The 16,869-nt window shown below is 39.5% G+C and overlaps 1 long non-coding RNA gene across 3 annotated transcripts in view; it reads right to left on the bottom strand.

The window, feature by feature from the left end:
• The window catches only part of LOC116630941, a 41,581-nt gene extending 26,761 nt beyond the window's left edge, over nt 1–14,820 (bottom strand). For 2 of the 3 annotated variants that reach the window (XR_004299042.1, XR_004299043.1), the window contains exons 1-3: nt 14,778–14,820; nt 12,574–12,632; nt 11,094–11,482 (exon numbers count right to left, since the gene is read on the bottom strand). This is a non-coding gene — a long non-coding RNA (uncharacterized LOC116630941). The remainder of the gene's footprint in view (nt 1–11,093; nt 11,483–12,573; nt 12,633–14,777) is intronic. The other variant, XR_004299044.1, reaches the window with a different exon arrangement.
• Between the last annotated feature and the right edge of the window lie 2,049 nt (nt 14,821–16,869).

Below are 16,869 nucleotides of genomic sequence, written 5' to 3' on the forward strand. Positions count from 1 at the left end.
GAAAGAAAGAAAGAAAGAAAGAAAGAAAGAAAGAAAGAAAGAAAGAAAGAAAGAAAGAAAGAAAGAGAAAGAAAGAAGAAAGAAAGAAAGAAAGAAAGAAAGAAAGAAAGAAAGAAAGAAAGAAAGAAAGAAAGAAAGAAAGAAAGAAAGAAAAAGATTGATTTAAGTCAAAAGTCTTCATGGTTGCATTCTGCTGACCAACAATTAACATTTAATGAGATATTTCAATATAAAAGAAGAAACAGTGACTCTTCCTCTAAAATTCATCTGCCTTTGAAATGGCCAGCAAATAATAAAAGTGGACATTTTGCTAATGGTGGCGTGGGGTAAAGACCCTCTTCCATATGAAGTAAATTGTAATTGTACTATAAATTTACAGAGCCTAAAATTCTTAATTAACAAAATCAATGCTCATTGCCCAGCTAGAATGGGCTAGCTAAACTAATACCATTACCGTCTTTTAAAAAGATCTAAATTGCACACCATATGATATATGTATTTTTTGTAGGATATATGCAGAAAAGTGAATTTTGCTTTCCACACACACACACAAAAACTGTTGAATAGACAATGGTTATTTTAATTGGTACCACACAGCAGTGCTCTGCAATTTAATCAGTGCTTCTAAAAATAAAACCATGGATCACCACGTTCTGCAAAGTAGAGCGAACCCGGTGCACAAGAGTACCACCCGCATTTATAAACCCTGCTTCTTCCAGAAAGTTAAGCCTGCCTCAGAGACACCATCCCTAATTTTGTATATAAGAATGACCCCCAAGGCTAGTATTCCCATCAACTATTTATTAAAACGCACCTCAAGACCTCTCATCTCAAAGTGGAATTAAACTCATCCAAGTGTCTCTGAAAAATGAGAGTGATTTAAAACGTGAACCAGCACTTGCACAAAACGAAAAGGAAGGACCCTGGTACAAAGTGGTGTTTTGGTATGTCTGAGTGGTGGCAGGTCTTCCTGGAGAGACAGTGTTATAAATTAGCAGATTAGACATTTTTGCAGAGCCTCTAAAAGGAAAGGCTAAGCTGTTTGAAGGATAAAAGCCCTAATCTTATTAATATTTTAGATCCTGCAAGACATTGAGGCTCCATGGGCTGTCAGCACTACCTGAGAAAGAATTGAGGCAGCTGGGGGACAGAAACCACGGCCCCCCAAATGGTCTACTGACCTTCCTGAGAGGTAGATATCATGTGACAGCGATTGCCTATCTCAGCAGACACGCTGGAAACAGGAGAAAGTGTTAAATATAACCAGGTAGACAGTGATGAATTGACATACTGAAAAATCGAACACTTCAGTAATCAGCCTAAGGATCTGATATCAACAACATTTTTCAGTTTTGTCCAAATTCATTGAAAGGTGTACTTTAGCAAGTTCACTTCTCATTGGTAAGACCTTTCATCTTTATGCTGCTTTTCTGATTGGATTCTGTGTCATCATTGGTTTGGGTGGCTCTGTGTGCAGGAGGCAGACAGACTGTTTTCCCAGAGAGAAGAAGGACTGGAATGAACACAAATATAAATGGGTTTTACTCCAACATTAATTTAAAAACTATTAAATATCTATCAAAATGGTTACTTAGAAAGAATTATTAAAGCCATGGTATATGAAAATGCATCAGGTACTGTGTTCTAACAGCACAGTAAACCTGAAATACTGAAATATTGCCCTCTATTTTGCAGTAGGAAGCTTCTATAACTATAATTCTAATTACAGAACTCTAATTAATGTCTACATGGCCTCAGATAACGTCATTAAATATTTGGAATATTTATATAATCCAAAGACAATCTCTATCCATTAGAATAAGGAAATCCTTTAAAATAACTTTTTAAAATGCTACTGATACGCTTTTCTTTTTATGAGACACATAAGTCATACAATTTATTTTAAGGTTTCATTCATATCTATAGCAGTATTGCAAAAATTCTTTAACTAAAAACCACTTTTGTCCCTGTTACAGACAGAACAAGGCTTTCAGCTGAGGTCACTACCTCCTTTGAGATTTAAATAAAAAACTGGCTCAAGTGTTCACCCCACATCCTGTGAGAAGTCTGATGCTCTCCCCTAGATTTCTGAGAATTCTGGAGAACTTCTATTTTCATAGTCACTTCTCTCTCCAGTGACTTCTCTGGGCTGGATTCTTGACCTCACTGACTCTCATATCCTATGGCTGCCCCATGCCAACCGAGATTTTGAAGGTAACCCCTTTTACTTGATTTCTGCCAAAACACCACACAAAGACAGTATTCATGGACTCTTTATGTCCTTAAAAGTCTATCATCAGGTCCATCGCGTGCCACCATCTTGCTTTCTCCCTTACTTAGTCTCTCTCCCCTCTTCTTTCTCCTCTGCTCTCCCACATTCACAATTCCTGTAAACTTCTTTCACGGAGCAATTTGCTCTCTCCTCCTCTAGCTCCAGACTGTTGAGGCTATCTCTGGAGGCCTTATCTTCTTAGCCAAATGCTCCCATTATGGTGGTAGACAGTCTCCTCCCTGAAAGGAATTCCTGGCTAGCTCTTAAGGTGGTAGACAGTCTCCTCCCTGAAAGGAATTCCTGGCTAGCTCTTAAAATAACGGCATTTTCCTCTGGGCTGCTCACATATTACAAGAAAGCTCTGACTCATTCCTGCAAACATTCAGGGAAAGAAATACAAAGGACAACTAATTTTGTGATAAGTACCATAGGAAAACATGGAAGGTCTATAACAGATAGGAATGTTGAATCAGAATCTGGGGGCACTGTAATTTGGGGGAAGAACTTTGAGGAGATTCTACTTTCAAATTCACCCTGGAAAGGGTCAATGAAAGGATTGATTCATAGACATCCAGAGAGTCATGTGGAGCTAGAGATGAACCTCCATGTCAGTACCTTCCTAAGGCCTTAAGCTCTTGGCTTTTCTTAAAAAGTTCCATGTGGGAACGCCATAAATGGTGTTCTGGGTATGTCTGATTTCCCCTTACAGACTAAGCTAGAACCTGAGATGAGACAATGCTTTGCTGTATGGATGGGTAGAAAGAATTCCAGAAATTGACAAGAAGTCAATTGCTTTCCCTTTACTCCCAGCTTGAATATGGGATACAAAGCATCTCTCTAATACCCATAAGCTTCAGGCCACTCCATATAAGAACTATATGGATAATAACATATGACTTACATGCCCACATTAGACCAACAGCCTTAGCAGAGTATTAAAGTCCCAGATCCATGGAGACAAACAGAGGATCACTCAATTCATTGGCAAATTCAGACACATCCTAAACCGTATCAGGATAATTCATGCAGAAGAATTTTACTTTAAAATAGGTTGTTATTCAATTTTCTTTCTGGTTCTCTGGCAAACTAATGATAATTTCTAAGCAGATAACAAAAGTAAGTCAACTTGGTTCAAGCCTAAACAGTCATTTTTATCTTAGTTCAGTGCTGGAAGTGTATATTCAATGTTTACTATGTTTAACTCAATGGGCGGCAAAAGTGAGAATGTCCATCACGATACATTGGAATAAAATCATTGCAAACTGCTTGGGAAGTAACTGAGTAGTTAATTTTATTAAACTCTGTTGCAGCCAATGTCATCCAGCTATAATATGACTGCCCTAACTGAGACATGCTGGACAAAATTTGCACATGCACTGAGGAAAAGGTTGCATTTCAAGGGACCTAGAAAGAAAGTGACTTGTAATTGGTCAAATGTTGTTCTTTAAATCACAATAGATATGAACTGATCTATTCATATTGAATTCATACAGTCAAATATGATAATTAATAGAAAACATTTTTATAATACTTTCTGTAAACCAAGCACCGTTATAAGAACTTTATATACTAATTCACGTATCCATCACCACAACACTATAAGATAGATACTACTATTATTCCCATTTTACAGATGGGGAAACAAAGACATGGAGAAATAGTATAACTCACCTGTGGACACACAGATAAGTAGCCAAACTGGCACCACAGGGGTGGTCTGGTTGCCCAGTCTTTTACACTTGGCTTCTGTGCCCTAAACAGCTTCCACCAAATGTGCACCTACAGCTGACCCTAAGCAACTTTCACAAGAGCAGCACCAGAAGCCAGAGCTGGCTTCCTATAGTCTAATTACCACTAAGTACCTGAGGTTTGAAGACACAAGAAAAACCCACAAATCCAACCTAACTGCAGGGTGGGCAATGGCCAAATTAAGAGAATTTGCATTACAAAGTATCTTAGAATGTACTGGTTTGGTTAATTCCAAATGCATATAGTACCCTCAACCACAAGCCATTAAATGTGTCAAGTATAGGTTCCAGGGACCTGCTTAAATAAACCAATAAATATTATTTGCATACAAGGTTTCATATGCCAGAATATTAAGAATAATTTAACACATTCCCTAAACTCCTACTTGGACTATTCATTTCCTTTGCAAACCATTTCTCCCTTGAAAATACCAGAGTGAATACTAGCTAGCCTGGCCAAGTGAACTACTGCGTGCTTCGAATTCACTGAGGATGCATTAGTGAGATTATACCGCGGCAGGATGAGTGGGTCCCAATCTCTAACTTAATCCATGAGACACTGCAACACTGCAAAATACATCTTACTCTACTTCATCTTGTATTTAAGCACCCCCTTTGACATAAACCAGTTGGCAACCCTAAACATATTTGTACTTGAATCAAGAAGCTGGGTAGGGTACGTTCCTCTAACTCTCAAAATGCAATTCTCTCTTCACTTATTATCCCAGCCCTTAATTTGCATATAGCATAAACACTTGTTTGTGCACTTGTTTAATTAATTTTTGCTTAATCATTCTTTTTTTTTCCCCCTAAGCCTCCAAAGACCAAGTATATCCTTGGTCTTTGGATAAACACAGTTGGCTGCCCTCTGTTCTTCCTTTTCGGCAAAGGCCAGAATCCATTCAGATCTCTACCCCTCCCACACATAACTCAGGATTAATCCTAACTGACCCAAGCCAGTGACTGGTTTAGGTGTGTAAGTGAGCAAATGTCAGCTGAAGGGTTTCTGGGCTTCTGGATGAAAGGATATCCAAGGAAGAGAGAGGCTCTCTCCATTTCCATTGGATGTTACTGTGTCCAGATAAGGTACCTGGAATGGTAGCAGCCATTTATGACTATGAGATCAGCTAGCCTGAAAACGACAGAACAGAAAGATGAGAAGGAGCTGGGCCAGGCATGATGTTAGTGAGCCATCAAATTAACCAAACACTGAACCTCTCTACTTTCTAACTTCTAGTTGTATGAAATAATAGATGTCCTCACTGGTTTAGCAGGTTGAGTCAGGGTTTTCTGCTGCTCAGAGCTGAAAGTCTCCTAAAGGAGACAGCAGAAAACATGACTATATAATTCATTTTAATTAATTTGCTCAACATGTACTAATTGAATATCCACTAGCCCTAGGCGCTGTTCTAAAACTTGGGGACAGACCAATAAATAAAAGAGACAAATCCCTGCCTTTATAAACATATGCTCTAGTGGGAAATTCACGTTGTGTGAGGCATTGCACACTTAGCACAGCACAAAGCAGGAAAAGAGAAGGCATCTAACCCTGGAAGGATGGGAGGAAAGTTGCTTTTATTATCCAGCAGAACACTTTTCAAAGGCTATCTCGTTCAGTTGCCACAGTGGGGTTGGTGTTATAGCCCCATTTTGCAGATTAAGACGCTGAGGCTCAGAGATCATAAGTGGCAGAGTCAGGATAAAAATCCAGATCTTCAACATCAACCCTGACACTCTTTTGGCTCTTGTGCTACATTAAGCCTGCAGGGTAGCGAGCGGGTCAACAGTAGGAGCCAGACTAGAGACCCACCAGATCCTGGTGTGCTGGCGTGGAGACCCGTCTCCTATGTGGTCTCAGACTGACACAGGGCCATTGTGTGCCCTGTGTGGTTTGTAAACAGGACAAGGCAGTAAAATTCAAGACAATCCCAAACAGATGGACATCTGGCAATCGTGAGATAAGCACTCAGAGCTTTCGATGAATTGGTGACAGTGCAGGAAGGAGTGGAAATGAGGGTTCTGAAGGGTCTGAGATTTCCTGGCCTGTCAGCTCTGAGCCAGGCTGCCTGGCGGGGGATGTGGCCCCACTCTGTGTAGAAGATAAACACAAACAGCTCCAGGATCACGGCTAGGCATACAGAAAGGGGGAGTTCACTCGAGAGCTGTATGTTTTGCAATTAATAAGGCACAAAGGAATCCTTCCCAAACTTCTGCTTGGGGTGCTGTTTAGTGACATAATGATGGTACCTTCCATTTATTAAGCCTTTAATACATGGCAGGCAATGTTCGAAGTCATTTCTCTGTAGGATCATATTACAAACTTAATTCTACTCTTACTTTTACAGATGAGGAAACCAAGGCACAGAACACTTTAGTAATTTTAGTAATTGCTAATTAGGAAGCAAAACTGGATATGAACCAAGTCTGTCTTCTGACTAGTGTCCTATCCTCCCCACTGTGAGGGTTTATGGAGCTTTCAAGACCCTGGGTGCTTGCATTCTCCACTCTGACCTAGGACAGTGCTTCTCAGCCTGTGCAAAGTGAAGAACTGGTTTGTTTGCTTGTTTGTTTTGTGCAATCTGCCATTAAACAGAGTTCAAATATGCCTATAGATTCCCACCATGCAAGACTCAGAACCCAACCTGCTCAATATCCTATAAGATAATCTTCTGACCACTTCTTGGATGGTGTAGTAAAGTCAAAACACTATGAAATTTTAAGATCTAAACACTTCCTCTCAATCTATGTGTTTTTCTCGTTGTGGACCAGTAACAAACAGTTCACAGACATGCACTGGTCCACAGACCACACTTTGAACAGCAGTGATGTAGGACACTTTACGTGTAGCCCCCTAATCCTAAAAGGCAAGAGGGCCACTTAACAATGATTGGTGTTTGTATGTACAGGTACATCTCAGAGAAAGAAAACCCAACAAAAAAAAAAAAAAAAAAAAAAAAGGAAGCAAAGACATTTATAAAAAGGTAGTTCGCAGACCTAAAAGCATGTTTCATATTATAAATCAGTAAGATGCAATCGTCTAACAGTAGAAGAACAGAACAATAATTCTGGTGAAGCCATTCACTGGAATAGTACACAGTCATTGGAAGAACAGATACGATGCTAAATAGAAAACAAGAGTAAGACATATCCAGTATAATCTTATCTCTCACACATCAATATCTGCTATCAAGAAAGGACTCTGGGGCGCCTGGGAGGCACAGTTGGTTAAGCATCCAACCCTTGCTTTTGACTCAGGTCGTGATCTCAGGGTCATGGGATCAAGCCCCACGTCGGGCTCCGGGCTTGGCACAGAGTCTGCTTGGGATTCTCTCTCCCTCTACAACTCTCCCCGGCACACTTGTATGCACTCTCTCTCTCCAATAAATAAATAAATAAATAAATCTTTTTTTAAAAAAAGGATTCTATAAACTATCTGGTTTTTAATTATAATTTGGTAGATGACTTTAGCTAGCATCAATTTTTTTCCTTAACATACTTATTAATATCTCCTTATTTTAAGAAAACTGTTATAAATTCGGGGCGCCTGGTGGCTCAGTCGGTTAAGCATCTGCCTTCGGCTCGGGTCATGATCCCGGGGTCCTGGGATCAAGCCCCGCATCGGGCTCCCTGCTCAGTGGAGAGCCTGCTTCTCCCTCTCCCTCTGCCTGCCGCTCTGCCTACCTGTGCTCTCTCTCTATCGCTGTTAAATTAAAAAAAAAAAAAATCTTAAAAAAAGAAAACTGTTATAAATTCATTCTAAGTTGTAAATGACTAATAACTCATAATATTTTCCAGGGAGCGTTTGCCTTTTAATGGGAGACATAGTTAGCAAAAAGGCACTAATTGTCAAATTTCAATCAGCGATGCATTAGGAATATTACTTTGAAATCAGGCAACTGAAGAGGCCAACTGGAATCCCTAATATATATGGTATGTGCCTCAGAAGCTTGGTCCCAGCTCTTCTCCTTCCAAATGAAAAAACAAGGGTCCTTGCCTACACTAACAAACTATGAGACCAAAATATAGATGGCCGCCTTGGTCACCCACTTAGGAGGTATATATAGGGAGGCTTTTGAAATATTTAGGATTTAAAGCTCACCTACTTCCCAAAAGATTTTTAAAACAATGGATGAAAATTTAAACAATTCAATTAGGGGCACCTGGCTGACTTAGTAACAAGAGTGGGCAAATCTTGATCTCGGGGTTGTGATTTAGAGCCCCACATTGAGAGTAGAAATTACTTAAATAAATAAAACTTAAAAAAATATATTTAAAAATTCAATTTAAAAGAGCACAGAATAAAAACAGTTTATAGTGTCTGAAAAATAGATATAAAGATCGTGAAGCAATTAATTTACATTTTCCTCCTAGAACACGGCATTATTTTTTACTCAACAAAAATGTACTGATTGTATCTCTCATAGTACTTCCCACAGTAGGTGTTTAAAATGAGCAAATTTGGGGCGCCTGGGTGGCTCAGATGGTTAAGTGTCTGCCTTCTGCTCAGGTCACGATCCCAGGGTCCAGGGATTGAGCCCCACGTCGGGCTCCTGGCTCAGCGGGGAGCCTGCTTCTCCCTCTCCCTCTGCCTCTCTCCCTGCTCATGATCTCTCTCTCTCCGTATCTCTGTGTCTCAAATGAATAAATAAAATCTTTAAACAAAATAATAAAATGAGCAAATTTAATCAAAGTACATCAACTTCAGGGTTTAACCATTTCTTCCTAAGAAACTTGTGGAAATCAGTACATAAATTATGAACTATTGGGCAAATTCCAAAGCAACAGTATATTCTGATAACTGTTTGATTTTTCCACTTAGCCATTTAAAGCATCTCAGACCTGAAGTACATTATGTACATTAAGTGTTTCGCTTTATAATGTATTTAGAACTCAACAGACTCCCTTTCCCCTCACCTCACCATCAGATGATCCACATAGGTCGAATTTGGTGTCAAGCAAATTAAAAGTGTTATTTTATTATCCAAAGTAATTGTTTCAGTATTAACAGGCCATTATGCTGAATTGGTTATGCTGGTGATTATGCCATTAAGAATGTGGGGCTAACTACTGGTTTAGCTGAATGCCCATGTTTGTGAAAGCCTTCTTTAAGCTCTCCTATAGGTGGCAAATCATTCTTAACTGGGTACTCCAAATGGTCTGTGTACCTCAGATGTATTTTTCTAAGCCATTAACACATTGAAGCCCCTCCCCCAATTCCCTAAGCGACCATTAATTAACAGTGTAAGAAGAAAGAATCAGGCCTCCCATTGCGATGCGGCTGGGACCAAACCTTTCAGCAATGATCTTGCTCAGAACTAGACAGTCATTGTATGAGATCTCCTATTCACATCAAATATGCTATCATGGGGGGTGGGGGTGCTGGGAGGGAAGGGTGTTAGAACAGTGCTTTTATTGAGCTTTTTTTAAAAAGATTTATTTATTTATTGAAGAGAGAGAGAGAGCAGGAGCAGGGGGAGGGGCAGAAGGAGAAGCAGACTTCCCGCTGAGCAGGGAGCCTGACCCGGGCGGGGCTCGATCCTGGGACCCCGGAATCATGACCTGAGCCAAAGGCAGACACTTAACCAATTGAGCCACTCAGGCACACCATGAAGAGCAGTTTTTAAAAATCTGCGGGCTATGGATATGTTTTTGAAGGCTTCAAGGTATCTCAACCTTGTGAGGAATTCTGAAATGAACTACTTAACCTGGCCCTCAAATAGTTCCCATATCTGAGGACTCACTAAGTGCTAAGCCCTATATAAGGTGATTCAGGTAGCATCACTGATGCTTACAGATTCTTGCCAGGTTTCCTGTTTTACAGATGGAGAAAAGAAGCTTAGAGAGGAGAATCTACCCTCACGGCAACCTGGAAGTTACGTGAAAGATCTACTTGGTAGGCTTCTATTGCATAGCAACTCCCTAAAACACCACAATCCAGCTCCGAGCTTACAGTCAATGGCAGAGGGGTAGGACATACCTAAGAACCATATGATTAATCATAATACCAACAAAACCCACAAAAACACCCAGAAACAAACATCATGAGAAACAGACAAAATCTGTGATACACACTCACAAAGGGACATTCTCACGTAAGACTCAGAATTGTGAAGAAACCAATTCTCCCCCCAAAGTAATCCATATATAAAATGCAATTCTAATGAAAATCCCAAAAGGATCTTCTTTGAACCCTTAAAAAATGATTCTAAAATCTATCTGGAAGAATAAACACTCAAATAGCCAGAAAAATTCTAAAAATGAATAGTAATGAGATATTAAAATGTGTGGTCCTGGCACAGAAATGTATGGAGCCATCAAATGACCATGGCAGAGCCCAGAAAGTATATATGGACATTTAGTACATAATAAAAGCAGCACTCTATATCAGTGGGAATAAGATAAATTATTCAAGAAATGATCTTGAAGAAACTAGCTAGCCATTTGGAAAAAATAGAGCTGGATCCTAGTCTCATTCTTTATACTGAGTTAAATTCCAGAGGGATCAACAATTTAAATGTAAAAATTGGAACTGTAAAAGTAATAGCGGAAAAAAGAATAAAGATTTTTATTATCCAGGAAAAATGGCAGTCTTTCTTATCATGAGTCAAAGGCCAGAAATGAAAAGGGAAAACCTGATACATTTTATTTCATTAAAAAAATGTAAAATCCCTGTAATAAAAAAAAGCAAATGACGAACAGAAAAATAATTGCAACAAACATGATTTGCAAAGAGTTAATATCACTAATCTAAAGAGTGTATAAAATACTTTATATTTTCCAAAAAAATCACTTGTTTTTTTACAATGAACATATACCATTTTTCTACCAAGAAAAATAATAAAACTTTTTATTTTTTAAATGAAATATTTGTTTAACCATGCCTATTTCCTCCAATATATAACTTCCAATATTTAAAGGAACAGAGCAATCACTTTAGATCACACTTTGCAACCCTAACCACAGGAGGTCTCAAAATTGGATGTGCTTAAGAATCATCTGGGAATGTTTTACTGCTGATAAAGGGGTAAAGGAATTTGCCCTTAAAATTTAACAAGCGTCTTGATGTGTCTCACCTGTTAATCTCACTTCGAAAACTATCATAGTAGCATCTCCAATTACAGAACATTTTACCCTGCAAAAAAGTACACTGAGAGACTGTCTTGAATTCAGCAGGAGATGAAGAAAGATCTGGTGCTTCTTAAAGCAGCTCCATTGGCCATTGAAGAATTGCTTTCTCTGTCTCCTAGTTTTGGTGGCCAAATAAAACTTATTATCTAGGTTTTATCCTCAAGCTCTCTTACATTTTATGCCAGAAAACCAATTCTGTGTATGACACTGCATTCTCCATAGCTCTATGATGTGAAGTATGGGCTCTGTCTTCTGCAGTTAAATGACCTTTGTAGGAATTCAATCTTCTGCGTATAGTCCGAATTTCATTTACTGAAGATGCCATATATGTCTCCTAAGGTGAAAAAAAAAAAAATTGAATTCCTTAATGGAACTTTCCTGCTTTATCTTGACAATCTGTTCTTTTTTTCATAAATTTGGAATGACTTTTCCAAGTTTCTATTGGCTCTTCGTTCCCTCCTCAGTTTTAATTTCAGTGTTAGGAGCTTCACAGGCTTTAAGTATTGAGACACTAGTACAGTTCACAAGGTATGTGTGATTTATTCAAATCTATTTTGTTGGAATAGAAACTTAAGATTTCACGTCAATTGATGACATGTCTGGGTTTAAATGAGGTCTACTCTGAGAGATCTTCCTATAATTAGGTTTTTCGAAGGATGTGATGGCCTTAGAAATTGATCACTGTTTCTAATTTTTTTCTCTTTTTTCATGTTTTAGTGACAAGCAGTTAGGTCCTACCACCTACATATTTAGGCTTGCAGTAATTTCTCTCTTTATAGGTAGGTATTGTCATACTAGGTAAAAACAATTCTGTTACCTTTTTATATTTTATCTAACATTGAGTCCTTCCTTCCTTCTTCATTCATCATTTGATTAGTTCCTATTGACAACCTAGACATGATGTAGTTACTTTGCTAGATCATAAGCACATAAAAATTTTTGGACATCAATTCTAGGTGATATAATTTTGTTCTTTCCCAAGCTTCCCCAAGAAGGAATCAAACTTCACAATCACAACAGAGTTTCAGAAATATCAACTATACAACTACTATGAAGTTAATCTCAATAATCTTGGTAAATCATGGCTATGAAAAAATTCCAGGGTGATGTCTTACCAGTTAGGCCCTCACAACTAGCATTTACCTGTTGCTCACGACTCTCAGGTGTGTACTTTTGGACCTTCTGGTCTTTGCTGGTATACAAATACATGAGCTCCAGACACCTGATGAACATATGTCGTGCTCTGCCAGTTGCTCTACCTCATACTGGTTAAGGGACACATTCTTCCACAATGACCATTCCTTCAAAACAATGTTTACTCTCCTCATGGAATCTGGGAGTAAATCATTATGAAAGACTGTTGTCTGAACAAGGACTGCATGTCCCCAAAATCCCAACGATGATTAGTGATTGCCACCTACTCACCTACACAGTAAGAATTCTCTTTCTTCATACTCTCAACAACCTTGTGCTTCTGCTGATATCTGAGAAAATTAGAAATTTATTGTCATCACCCAGGCTTTGTTCCATGCCAATGAAAACAGCAAATTTGGTTTGTCAGGAGTTCCTCTTGGAGGTCATTGCCAAGGATTCCACATAGGAGGTGACCTCATGGGAAACTTTGTTGTAAATCCCCAACATCAACATGTGGGGCAGATGGCTCAACCCTGTGAGGTTTCAGCAGAGCCTCTCAGACCTCTTGCTTTCATTTGTAAAATTCAAGACACTGAACAGGGACCAGGAGGGATGACAGGACATCCTTCTTCCATAATTCAATCATTTCATCTAACTTCTTAATCTTAGGCTAGTCACTAGTCACAAGAGATGTTATTGTGCCACATATTTGGTCCTAGGGGAAGTCTGCTTGTGTTTATTTTGTTTTCTTCTAGATAGCCTCAAATACAACATGGAAAACCCTGAGCCTAAAAATTAGGGGAATTACGTAAAGTTCATCTGGAAGTCAGCACAGACTTAAACCAAGTCTCTCATTCTTTTGGGCAAGATGAACTGGCTAATAATTCTCAAAGAGTACTGGTGTCAGCTTGGAGGGAGGTCTCTAATAAAAAAGCCACAGGGTTCTCTCTGTCTTTAGATGTTGCCTTAGTCCAAAGTTTCACCCTGCCACAGACAAGGACATGGATGGCATGCTTATCAAATCTTATGAAATTTATTCAGCGTATGAATCCAAGAAACAGGACACTTGACATCCAACTCTGCAATATACTTCGGAGAAACAATTTAAGCAGTGTCTGTCCAACTTCCAGTAAAGATATGATTTAGTTGCATCTGAAGAGTAATTATCAAAAGATTTACACTGCCTGCTATTGTTTTGTTTTCTTCTTCATTCTCATTAATATCTTTTGGGGGGGGCGGGACTACTAAAAAGTATATGCAGTCTTGAGATCACAGTAAGTGGCCATGGTAGTTAGTTCCAGCAAATTACAACGAGCCACTTCCTACCATCTTAAAGGAACACCCTGAAATATCACACAGTGCTCCTTGGCACACAGAATAAAAGATAAATAAAGTCCTTGCAGGCAAGTTCAAATCCTGTAGCTCAAAGGCGATAGAATTTTAGAAAATATTTTAGAAATTACGTAGCCTACATGTTCCATTTTACAAATGCGGCACTTTGAAGCTAGAGGATTTCCATGACTTTTGAATGCCCCACTGCAATTCAGATTTAGAGCCTGAGTGAGAACCCCACTTCTTCCTTATGCCTCACTCCCTTCATGCTCCAGAATGACTGACTCAATGCCTCCTTGGAAGTAGGCAGCGCTTTCCTTTCTGCTCCCCTTCCTCTCTGTGAGCCGTTCACACCAGCATTCCCACAACCACAATTGTGGTCTCCTCTGTCTAGAAATCCTACCCTGTTGCTATGGAAACGGTTCCCTAATCATCCTCCAAGACCCAGCTCAAATAAACTTTGAGGAAACTATTTACTCCATCAGAGTTAGTTGCTTATTGTTCATTTTGCCCATATTATGTGAATTTTCAGACTGGTTTACATTCCCCTGTCTCTCCTCCTGTGAGCTGCTAGGAGAATTAAGTGTTAGCCATCTTGAATCCCCAGCCTCAAGTAGAGCCCGGTATATAGCCACGTATGTAGTGGACAATAAATGGCCAAATTAAAACAAGCAAATAAACAGTAACAACAATAAAAACAACCCGAGGCCAGGCCTCATTCCATAAATCTGTAGAAGCCACAAAGATAACACGACAAAACTTTTGCTCTCAAGGGGCTTACAATCCAGTGGAAAAGTCACTTACAACTTCTCAGCAAATATTTCCTAAATGATGAATTAACGTGATTTAATTCCAACTCTCCCATATTGATAGGCTATTATAAAATTCAACTGATCTTGGTGTGTTTTGTGGAGCAATCGCTTTTTATCTTGACTAACAGGACTTCCTACTTTGTAGTCTGACTTCTGCATTTCACTGCATTTATCACAGCCCCCAGGGCTGGGCTCTCACCATAAAGTTGTGCAGAAAACATGATGGGAAAATTCACTCACACACATTAGAAGTGTCCCCCATGATAAACCATTGTATTGGCCTGGAGTGGGAAAATAGGCACACATACTGTTAGTTGGAGTATAAGACAGTATAATCTTTCTATGGGGTACCTGGGTGGCTCTGTCGGTTAGGCATCCAACTCTTGATCTCAGCTCAGGTCTTGATCTCGGGGTCATGAGTTCAAGCTCTGTGTTGGGCTCCAGGCAGGGCGCCTACTTAAAAAAAAAAAAAAGACAGTACAATCATTCTAGCGGCCAACTTGAAATATGCATCAACATTTTAAATGTACATCTCTTTTTCCTAGCATTTCCACTGCTAAAAATTTACCCTACGAACATATTTGCACAAATCTGCAAATGTATAAGTATATTCGTTGCAGCAATGGTTGAAATAACATAAATTTTTAAATGGTTACATCCAGGGGCGCCTGGGTGGCTCAGTCGGTTAAGCATCTGCCTTCGGCTCAGGTCATGATCCTGGGGTCCTGGGATCGAGCCCCGCATCGGGCTCCCTGCTCAGTGGGGAATCTGCTTCTCCTTCTGCCCCTCCCCCCTGCTCATGCTCTCTCTCTCCCTTTCAAATAAATAAATAAATAAAAATTAAAAAAAAAAATCGTTACATCCATACCCTGGAATTCCATGCAATCACTACAAAGAATGCAAGAGATTAAATGTGCTGAGGAGAGACATTTGATATATTATTAATTCAAAATTCAAAGCACTGAAGGGTATTGTTTAGTATTATCCCATTTGTGTAAACAAACAAACGATACATATATTTGTATACGTATACAAATTACTAAAAGGGTATACCCAAAATATTAACAGAGGTTATAACAATGGATGGTATAGAAGTCAGAAAGAAACCAGAGAATTTTATTTTTTTAGTTCATACTCTGGCAGTGTTTGAATTACTTTACTATAAAATATACGATTTTTATGATTTCTAGAAGTGTCTTCCATCTTTTTACCACCTTCTTGTTTTATCTATTTCAGTTTAGCCAACTAGATTTTTCTCAGGACTGAAGTTATTTATTCCATATTAACTCTGAAAGTCATATGCATCTCCCAAACTTACTCTCTCTAAACCACTTTTACACTTTAAATATGACCTTTCCGAGGTCTTTAGCTTATTATTAACCAGATGAAACCATCAGTACATGGACTCCCCCCACCCAATCCAGGAATTGAATTACAAAAGTACGTTTGAAAAAAAAAAAAAAAAGCTAACTCAATCGGGTCAGTGAAAACATCAACAAGTGTTAGCAGTGCCAGCGTCATGATGCAGGAGGTCAAAGACCCATGCACTCTGCACCAGGAGTCCCAATGGGACTTAACTGGGGCAGTTCCGGTTCTGCTGTTAGGACCAGGAGCACTCCAACCTCAATGGAAGTGCGTGAGACACCGCCATTATCCCCGGATCATTGCCATGGTAGACCCAAACAACTCCAGTCTATCGTGCCAATGTGTACTTGGGGAGTCTTTAATGCACAGATCATTGGCAAGCTGCACCATAAAAGCCCTGTAGGAGCCACGGCCGAGCGTGGAGTCAGTGCACACTCGGGGACGCCCCCATGCCTGGATCATTTGCAGCGCATCATGTCAATGCATACTCAGGGAGCCCTTACTCTGCAGCCTGTGCATGCTGAGGAACAATGTACACCAAAAATCCTTATGAAATAGTAGTTACAGTGCATACACAGTATTCACTCTTCTAAACGGCATGTCAGCAAGTTTAGTGTGCGACAAATAACTCCTAAAAGGCACAAAACACTCCTAGAGGCCCAACTTCACACACAGACGGCTGGGCCATGGAATTGTGGCATGACTGGGGTGGGAGTGCGGGGCTCTCCTTACAGTGAACGAAGGGAGCAGGACAGCTAGTTCACGCAATCTAAGCCTCTGCTGCTACTCAGTGTTTCAGTAATAATCCCAACGATTTTCTAATTATTTTCCTGGGCGTCTGATACTTCCCTCTCTCCCTGCCCTGTTCCAAAGCACCTGCAGGCAGGTGAGAGGACATGGCTAGAGGAAAGCTCCTTGGGGCTTAAGGCTCTAGACCAGCACTGTCCAACAGGAATACAATGTGAGCCACAAATGTCATTTTACATGTTCTTTGTAGTCACACTTTTTAAAAAGGTAAAAAGAAACAGAATTAACAGATTTTAATATATTTTACTTCACCCAAAATACTATCTTTTCA

Source organism: Phoca vitulina, unplaced genomic scaffold, assembly GCF_004348235.1.
Source record: "Phoca vitulina isolate PV1807 unplaced genomic scaffold, GSC_HSeal_1.0 scaffold4, whole genome shotgun sequence".
Lineage (NCBI taxonomy): Eukaryota > Metazoa > Chordata > Mammalia > Carnivora > Phocidae > Phoca > Phoca vitulina.